Raw genomic sequence first — 10,458 nt, forward strand, 5'->3', positions numbered from 1 at the left:
CAAGCCGCACCTCCATCTCCTACCGACCAACCTCATCCCGCCCCCTTGACCTGTCCGTCCTCCCTGGACTGACCTATCCCCTTCCTAACTCCCTACCTACACTCACCTTTCCTGGCCCCATCCCCGCCTCTTCGACCTGTTTGTTTCCTCTCCACCTATCCTCTCCTCTATCCCTCTTCTATCCGCCTCCCACTCTCTCCCTATTTATTTCAAAACCCCCTTCCCCTCCCCCTTTTCTGATGAAGGGTCTAGGCCCGAAACGTCAGCCTCTCTGCTCCTATGATGCTGCTTGGCCTGCTGTGTTCATCCAGCCCTGCACCTTGTTGTCTCAATGTCATACATAGCCTACTTTGTACAAAAGGAAAAAATGGGTTTACTTAATGTACTGCGATGTAAATGGATGATTGCATTTGGATTAACTTAACAATCCATTTATAATCATTTACTGTGAATACGCTGTCATGTGTCAAATGGTCAGCAGAAATATAGACGCACGATTGCCAAAATATTCAGCTGCTTGCTGATTCAATGTAAACACTAATTATTTAATGGTCAAGGCAAACCAAATAACATTATACAAAAGTGTCTTGTGGTATAATTTGGGATGAAGAATAATCTGTTCAAAGAGCAAGGCTAAAGTGACAGCAACTTCAGCGAACTCAATGGTCCCAATGGAGCAACAGTTAATAGTCGGCATAAAGATGAGTTGCAGGGACTGGAGAAGGTTAAAACTGGTAACAGTAAGGAATAAGTGCTGGCCATATATCGGTTCTCAATATAGAGGTGTTTTGGGCTTTCGGGCTGGACCATTATCTTGTAATTCACTGAAATACATTTGGCAAACGGAGAGGAATGAGCATGTTGCTTGAGGCTACTCCTGCCAGGAGATCTGTTCTCATGGTACGTCAAGCTTGTCTATCTTGCACCAGCCTCCCACAATACACCAGTTTGTCTACAATCGCTCTGTGACATCTGAATCCAACTACACCTCGGTCGACCCTTTTCCTGCTGCCCTCAACTTTGCTTCTAGAAAAGTGTTCTATAGTTTTTCAGCTCTGATGAAATGGTCAAGGCATTTACTTTTCTTTTCTGATGTTGCTTGCAATTTCAAGCAAGGGCATAGAAACCTGGAAAGTAGGATCAAGAGTAGGCTATTCAACCCTTTGAGCCTGCTCCACCATTCATTCTTATCATTGCTGATTATTCAACTCCACAGTACACTGTTCCATCCTTCCCCCAAGCACCTCTTCATTTGTCTTATGGTGTGTATATGGAATGTTTAGCTACTTCTTGGCAACCCATTTCAAAGGCCCCTCTTTCTTCCATAGATCTTTAATTATTATTTTCGAGTCATACAGGAAATTAGATTAAATATATGAATTTTTCACCTGTTACAAGTTTGAATTTTCTTCCTGCCAACACATCTTCATTGTCACAAAATTACTTCTGGCTATCTCTATCCTTCTTCCAACTTCTGCATCACATCTACCATCTTCTGTTATCATTTGTCCAGATTAGGCAAACTGATTTACTTAGTCCAGAGTGACACCTCTTCAATTTCCAAAATCCATTTAAATGTTTGCTCTGTTTTCTTCCAAAGCAGTCCATTTTGGGACAAAAGAAAAGAAAGCTTGCACACAATTAATGGAAATTTTTCAGAGAATACAAGTGAACAGAGAGATTTAGGAGCTTAACTAGAAAATAGCAGATTATGAGGATATCTAACAGACTTTTTAAATTGGTTTGAGAAGTTTGATGGTCAGTGATGTTGGCCACAGTTTAAAACAGACAGGATGTGAAATATGGAAGCTGTTTTTTGAGAGGGTTGATCGAACACATTGTTAACTAAGCATTTGAGGCAGAGAACAGTGTTTCTTTTACGGGAGAATTGAGCCATACATTAGCAGCTGTAAAGGATACAGTGTTACGGAGGAAGAAAGAGACAGCAAGGTTAGTTTTGGTTTGTTCCAATAAGGAACTGTCATAGGTGTGATGAACTTAATGATTTCCTGCTGTGCTGCTCTCTGAACTATGGTTCTTTGACTGCTACAGAATGAAAGAATCATGAAAACTGCCATGGTAACAGTCATTGGAATGCATAACTCTGTTACTATGGTTGCAGTTGGGTAGAGTACCAATTGTGTTACTAGACTCAAGACCTAAGCTTAAAAATAAACAAGTAAAATGAATGTTCAAATCCCACTGTAAATTTGAATTCAATTCTAAAAATCTGCAAATAAAGCTTCTGGCAAAAATGGCCATGAAGCTCTTGTTGGGTTGTCATAAAAATCCAAACGGTTCATGAATGGTTTTGCTGAAAGAAAACATTCTATTGTTATCCATTTTGGCCCTGTGACTCCAGTCCCATACAAACCTGTCTGACCTCTAAAATGAGCTAATTAATCATTCGGACCAACTAGAAATGGCCATTAAGTGCAACCTTTGCTAATTGTAACAGGTATATATTGCAAATCTATGCATTGCAAAAGGACTATAAAAATGGACTAATTATTCCAAGAATCTTTAGACATTAATGAAAAACCATAATGAACTACTCACAATGGATATTCGTCCAATGCTGAATATCTGTCATGAAACTGTTGTGGAGCTTGACCCCTGACTTGTAACCAGCTGGGTGATATGCTCAGTTGCAGTGGATCTTTTATGTGACCAGACTACGCCAATTACCGAAAGAACTGAGGATGCTGTAAATCAGGAGCAAAAACAAAGTTGCTGGAAAAGCTCAGCAGGTCTGGCAGCACCCGTGAAGGAAAAAACAGAGTTAATGTTTCGGGGCTGGTGACCCTTCCTCCACACTGATGGTGGCTGGGAAAACATCAGTTTATATGCAGAAAAAAGTGGAGGGGGATGGGTTAGGAAGTAAATGATAGGATAGAGCCCAAAGAGAGAGAAGAGCAGTTGGACAGACAAACAGTTGATAACGATCAGTCTGGGAGGGTGAATGGTTGTTAATGGGGTCTATTAGTGACTAACAACAGGTGGCGTGTAATGGCAGGCTATGTTGTCTCCGAAAAGAGAATTTTCTTCCTTCATGGCCTCTTGAACTCAGGGGCTTTGCCCAGATCATTCGCCTAGGTTTCCTTCAGCTTTTGACTCACTCGGCTCCTACTTCTCAGCTTTCTAGCCACCATCAGTGGTTTTGCTCTGTACTATTCATGGTCCCGGCTCTTTATGTTGACCCACTTGTTTGGAACTCTGCTCCAACTGCTGGCTGATACGATGCCCTTCCCACTCTCACTCCATGAGGCCTCCCTGGCTCAGCGGTACTGCCAGTCGATCAGGCCAGGTACCCATCAGTTGCACGTCTGCTCCAATTCCCCTTCCAGGTTCTCTAGCTAACATCAGGAGCTTCCTACTCAAATCCTGACCTTCTGCTCCTTTTGCCATTGTCCATTGTCCATGGCCTGTCGATCCACTTGTCTAGCTTGTCAAAGACACTGCTCCTTTGCAGAAAGGACCCAAAGAAACAAATGTGCTCTCCCTGACCATTGTCACCTTCTGTCAGAGGCTCAGCTGCTCAGTGATGTCCACACCCTCAGAATTACTTTGGAAAATAAGAAACTACATATGATCTTTCAGGGCCTGAACAGTAGAACAATGGGACTTGAAGCAAATAGAACGACTTGACTGCAGCCAGAAATGTTACCACCTTTGTTGCTGAATGCTTTTTGATGGGAAACATCAATGAGGTCACTGACCCTGACAAATAATCCACTGTTTCCTGTAGGTTTAGAGACATTAAGGAGATCTTTGACAGCTTGGAAGGGAGTTATGACAATAAAAGTTCACAAAATAGTAACCTTTACAGCTAAAGCCTCGTCCAAGCCACACACCACCGTCTAGTAGCCAGTCTGCAATCCTAGCTGTAGAAACATGAAAACTCTTTAATGACATGGGAAAATAGGAACAAGAGTAGGCTATTCAGTCCCTTGAGACTGCCCCACCCTTCAATACTATCATAACTAATCCAATATTTCAATGCTTTTTACTCAACCCATCCCATATCCCTGTATACCACTGGTAATCAGAAATCCATCAATCTCTATCTTAAACACATTCAAAGACTGAGTTTCCACTGTCTTCTGTGTTAGAGAATTCCAATGGTTTACAACCCTCTAGGTAAAATAATTTCTCCTCATTTCAGACTGTAGAGACATCCCCTTGTTTTTAAACTGTGCCCTCCAGCTTAAGACGTCCCACCCAGGGGGGTGGGGGTGGAGGGGGGAGTGGGTGGTGCGGGAACTTACCTGCATCTGCTTCCTGTCTGTCCCTTTAAGTATTTTGTAGGGTTTTTTCTTTGAAAATCTAGAGACTGGCCCAGTTTGCCCAATTTCTCGTCGTAGGAACAAACCTGGTAAACATTTATTGCAATCTCTCTGCAATCTATCTTTCCTGAGATAAGGAGATAAGGAGACCAAATTTGTTACCACCACAGTGCTGGGAACATTTTGGCTCAGGTTTTCTAAATTATGATAAGAGGTTTCCTTTCCTGTCACAGTCAGATGAGGAAAGATAGGAAAGGTCCCCTCTTCCCATTCTTTGTTTGACTGCAACAGATTTTTGTAAAAAGGATATGCTTGTCAATCCAATGAACACTTAACTATTTATACACTGTGATTGAAAAAGACACACACGGACCCTTTTCCTTCAATTTTAGAAAAAGCAACTGAAAATAACCCAGAGTCAATACAGTGTGGAGCTAGAGGAACACAGCTAGTCAGACAGCATTTGAGGAGCAGAAAAGTCAACGTTTCGGGTCAGGGCCCTTCATCAGGACTGGGGGCGGGAAAGGGAGCTCAGAAATAAAGAAAGAAATGGGGTGGGGCTGGGGGAAAGGTAGGTGGGATTGTGACATTGGAGGAGGCCCAGCATGGACATGTCGCTAAGGGAGTGGGTGGGAGAGTTGAAATGGCTGGCAACCAGAAGATATTGTTGATTGTGGCATACGGAGCGCAGGTGCCATGTCCATCCTGGGCCTCCTCCAATGTCACAATAAGGCCACATGAAAACTGGAGGAACAACACTATATTCCACCTCAAGACCTTACAGCCCAATGGCCTCAACATAGAGTTCACCAGTTTCAAAATCTTCCCAGCCCCCGGCCTCATTCGATGTCCAGCCCTCCCTCTCATCCCCACCTCCTTGACCTATCACTACCTGTCCATCTTCCTTCTCACCTATCCATTCCACCCTTCCCACTGACCAATCTCCATTGCATCTACCTATTACCATCCCACCTACCTTTCCCCAAACCCACTAGCCCCCCCATTTATTTCTGAGCCCATTTCCCCCTCTCCAGTCCTGATGAAGGGTCCTGACCTGAAACATCAACCTTCTTGTTCCTCTGATGTGGCCTGACCTGCTGTGTTCCTCCAGCTCCACACTGTATCGATGCTGACTTCCAGCATCTGCAGTTCTTGCTATCACCTAGTTGCTGAAAATAACTCAGTCTTGGTCCAGTTTAATTAATGAAATAGAAACATTCCAACATCAATATACATAAATGCATACAACTATGGAGAATTGCTGACTTAGAGTCATAGAGTCATGCAGCACGGAAACAGACCCTCCAGTTCAACCAGTCCGTGCTGAAAATGATCCCAAACTGAACTAGTCCCACCTACCTGCGCTTGAACAATATATCTCCAAACCTTTCCTATTCATGTACTTATGTAAATGTCTTTGAAGCATTGTAACGTACCCACATCTACCACTTCCTCAGGAAGTTCATTCTACACAAGAACCACCCTCCAAACCCCTTGAAATAAGAGCCAACATTCCATTAGTCTTCCTGATTTCCCCCTGCACCTGTGTGCTAGCTTTCTGTGTTTCATGTACAAGTATCCCCCAGTCCCTTTGTGTTGCAGCTTTCTGTAGCTTTTTCTATTTTGGTCTCCCTTCCAAAATGAACAATTTCATATTTTCCCACATGGACTCCATTTGCTAATGTTTTGCCCACTTACTTAACCTATCAATATCTCTCTGGAAATTGTTTTTATCCCTCCTGCAATTTGCCTTTCCACCTATTTTTGTGTCATCTATGAATTTGTCAATAGTACACTCACTATCTTGCCCCAAGCCATTCATAAATATTGTAAAAAATTGTGGTTCCAGCACTGATCCTTCATGCAAGAACTTAATGAGCACTGTTGCCACCTTGAAGTCCTGATTTTCCCTGTATTCTTGCAGAAGCCGGGGATGAATGCTTTTCTGAAGCCTCTTGGAACAAATTTGAGGACCGCTGGCTTAAGAAGTCAAGGAAAGGGGTTGTAGTTTTCAGAGAGGGACGGTATCTAGTTATTGGTGGTTTATGAGTATCTGCCATTGACCTCCCAGTTACTCTTGGCCAGATTCCAACATGTTTTTGTTTTCCCTTTGAGTTTGTAGAAGGTGGTTCAAAGCCAATTTGAGGGAGGATCAAGCGATCTTGAGAGTGGAGGAAGATGGACAGCACTTGTAGGGACCCCATCAGCAGTTGACTATTCTTGTCACAGGTCGTTAAGCAGCTAGGTGAATGGCCATTTCTTCCACATGGCTGTATAAAAAGTGCAAGGCCGCTTTATACAAGTTTTAATGCTTGCACGGAGGCCCAGTGTGATCGTTGTTCTTCCACAGTGTTGTTTTTGTGTTCCGCACAAGCCATCATGGTTGTTGAAGTCATGTTTGGGTGTGTTGCAGACTGGATTGGGCCACAGGTCATTCTTCGGCTTGTAAACATCTGTGACAGTCATTGTAACTAATTTGATGGAGATGGAGGTGGGATATACCTACTAATGACAGCGTGGTATATGGGAATATAACACTGAGGGAGATGATCAGCCATGATCTATAATGCAGAGCAGTCTAGAAGTGTTGAATGGCCTCAGCTGTGGTTATGTTCCCATTAGCTGATTTTTATGTCTTTGATGAGGCTTTCCTTATTGTAGGTGCCTTTGGCTACATGCTGTTTTATCACTACAATGGGTTGGCACTCAGGAATATGGACTCAATAGCTGGGCTGCTCCACCCTGTGCATTTCTTGCGGAATGACTATGTCCACATTCCTGTCAGAAAGTTATTTTGGTAGTAGCTTGAGTTTTGCCCAGGAGAGGTCTTCAACATTGAGCTGGTGTATTCTTGACTCTGGTTCTCTTTCTCAGCTTTGTTATCCATTAGAGAATCCACTTTTTATTGTTTTTTTACTGTCTGGACCAGGAGCCCAATTGGCCAGTGTTTGGTCACTTTCTTGACAGGATTTTTTTGCAGATTTTCATTTTGCAGAACTTACTTTAACAGGATAACCATGTGAAGGTTGTTGTCTCCTTCCACTATCTTTTTGAATAAGCAAAAATGTCCTGTAAGAATACTGCATAAGGCAAGGACAGACTTTGGAAATGTGTGCACCCAGAAACCATTGTCTTCAAGTACAGACTTGATGGGTCGATGGGCCTCTTCTGTATTGTATGATTCTAAGTACTAGCAAGGAGCTGAAAATATGGAAAAGGACTTAAGAAATTTCAGCAAGAAGTATTTTTAAAATGTAACATGTACATTTATAGGCAAGTTCATGTGCTTTTTAAAGAATCATCAATTTTTAATACATTCATTACACTACATATCTAATTTATAGAAAGGTAATGAGAAAGCCCAAATTTGGAGTGTGATAAAATACTTGCCATTCATCTGGAACAGTTCAGTCACAACAGCTCTCAAGAAGGTTGATGGCATGTGGAACAGAGCAGTCGATCAGCATCTTATTGCTAATCTCAGTAGCTATCTAATTATCACAAGCATACTATAGCTGAGTCTGCACAATCTACAGGATGAACTGCTCATGTGGAACATAAATGCTGGTACAGACCAGTCTGGCCGGTGCTGACAGTCTTAAAATACGATGCAACTCACCAAGGTTACTTCAGAGGCTCGTCTGTCCCCTTCAACCCCCACCAGTAAGAGGACAAAGGCAGTAGTATCATGGGATTACGGATCAAAATCCGACATTGTCCTGCCTTGGACACACAATGCTATTCCTTCATCAGAGTTAATATCCTGGAAATCCCAAAGCATGACCATTACAGGAAGTGCAGTTGTTCACAGAGAATGAGCTCCCAATTCCTTCTTGAGACATCTTGAGATGGCAATACATGTCAGAGGCCACCCGAAGCCTGAGAACAATTTTCTACAATGGAAGAATAAATGGTGATACTAATGAAAGGATTTGCCTAGCCAATTAATTTAAACATTTCTGCAATGGTCACATTTCAATGTTAACCAGGGACCCTGTCTGACCTCTCAGGTGAACATAAAAGATGCTGTGATAATATTTGAAGGAGAGCAGGGTAGTTCTCCCCTGTGTCCTTGCCAATATTTATCACGAAATCAATCTCACTAAAATATATTAGCTCATCATGTATCTCATTGGTGGTTGTGAGGCCTTGCTACGTGCAACATTGCCACTGTATTTAAAATAAATACAGGGGAGGTGACGGCCTAGTGGTATTATCGCTGGACTGTTAATCCAGAGGCCCAGATAATGTTCTGGGGACCTGGATTTGAATCCTGCCACAGCAGATGGTGGAATTTGAATTCAGTAAATGTCTGTAATTAAGAATCTAATGACTGTAAATCCATTGTTGGGGAAAAACCCCTCTAGTTCACTAATGCCCTTTAGGAAAGGAAAATGCCATACTTACCTGGCGTGACCTACATGTGACTCCAGACCCACAGCAATGTGGTTCATTCTTAACTTCCCTCTGGGTCATTAGAGATGGACAATAAATGCTGCCTAGCCAGCGATGCCCTCATCCTGTGAATGAATAATAACAGAGGGTCAGGCAGCTTCCATGTAGAGAGAGCAAGCTCGTGTTTCGAGTCTAGATGACTCTTCTTCAGACTGTTGTGAAATGTGGGGAGGGCAGTGTTCATGCTATGGTTGGGGGATGGGCAGTGGAATGTGGCAGGAGAAAGGGCATTGATAGTGCAGATTAAGTGATTGGAACATGAGAATGGCAGAACAATGGTGCGTCTAACTGCCAGACAGGAATGAACAGATACTCCCATGTGTGGGGAGAGGACATGGTGACAGAGAATTCGCTGAGAAAGTAAACACAACTGTGAAAGCGAGATTTCTCACATTTCGATCACTTAATCTGCACTATCTACACCCTTTCTCCCACAACACTCCACCTCCCCCCCACCATTACATAAATGCTGCCCCATCTGCACATCACATCAGCTCTGATGAAGAGTCATCTAGACTCAAAACGTTAGCTTGCTTTCTCCATGGATGCTGCCTGATCTGCTGTGATCTCCAGCACTTGTTATTTTCAGTACAGATTCCAGCATCTGCAGTAACTTGCTCCTACACTGCCACTATGGCTACATTAGCTCCACCTCATTAGCTGTAAGATGTTTGGGATGTTCTGAGCTTGTGAAAGGTGCTATATAAATGCAAGTTCTTTGTTCACATCTTATGCTATCAATCATGGACAAATTTCTTCCCACGGCATGGATGCTTTCTCTAGCGCCTTGTGATCCTTCTATAATCTCTGTCAGGGCTTCCCAGAAATCAGGATTTGAAAATTAAACAAGCAGAACTGGATACTTACAGCAGAGATGGGACTGGGTTTAATTTCCTAAAGCCAATGCACCTTTATTTCCAACTTTGCTGTGCACCTTTGGGTGGATGAGTCAAGTATAGCTCAATAAACAAAGGTTTCTCATTGCACAATGAAGTATTTGGGGAGCCTGTAATCCAATCTGCCAGGAGTTATTCACGTAATCAAGTCAGGGTGTTGATGAAAGGGTAAACACTTCAGTGCTAGATCCACTGTCACAGTTCAAACAGACAAAAGAATTCCTCACGGAAATAATAGGGAGCTCAAAGAAGTGCTAGGACTGCCTAGTGTAGGAAGAAAATTACACAGTCAGATTCTACCTTCAGGCAAGAGGAACTGAATTGCTGATTTTGCTGCTCAAATCACCAAGTATTGTCCTAAAAACATATCAACTGCTGCACCCATTTCTCCTCTGACACTCCAACCCCACAACCCCAATCTCCCTCATTCCTCACCCCCACAACATTTTATTTATCACTCATTCACTGTCAAACCTGAAGAAGAACTGCACCGAACACTGAAATATGTAGCCTTTTATCAGCTTAATCTTTGCAATCTAGTGCTATACTTTTGTGAAGCTTCCACAGGCGGGGGATGGAGGTTGAGGGGGGCAATATATTCTGCTGTGTATGGAGCCCAATCATCGGTACACCTCAATACTCACACACATGTCCTCACATCAGATAGGTCACAGGATCCTTAGTCCATTGGGGCTGGGAGGAGCCTTCTGAGCACTGCCTTTCTCATATCAGCTCCCTACCAAATGAGAGATAGTAGGAACTGCAGATGCTGGAGAATCCGAGACAACAAGGTGCAGGGCTGGATGAACACAGCAGGCCAA

The 10,458-nt window shown here is 43.0% G+C and overlaps 1 protein-coding gene across 1 annotated transcript in view; it reads left to right on the forward strand.

Annotated features, from left to right (window-relative positions):
- LOC109923726 (PH and SEC7 domain-containing protein 3-like) overlaps positions 1–10,458 on the forward strand; it is a 595,836-nt gene that overhangs the window by 31,955 nt on the left and 553,423 nt on the right. The window lies entirely within an intron of this gene.

The sequence above is a fragment of the Rhincodon typus genome, chromosome 1, assembly GCF_021869965.1.
Source record: "Rhincodon typus isolate 14 chromosome 1, sRhiTyp1.1, whole genome shotgun sequence".
Lineage (NCBI taxonomy): Eukaryota > Metazoa > Chordata > Chondrichthyes > Orectolobiformes > Rhincodontidae > Rhincodon > Rhincodon typus.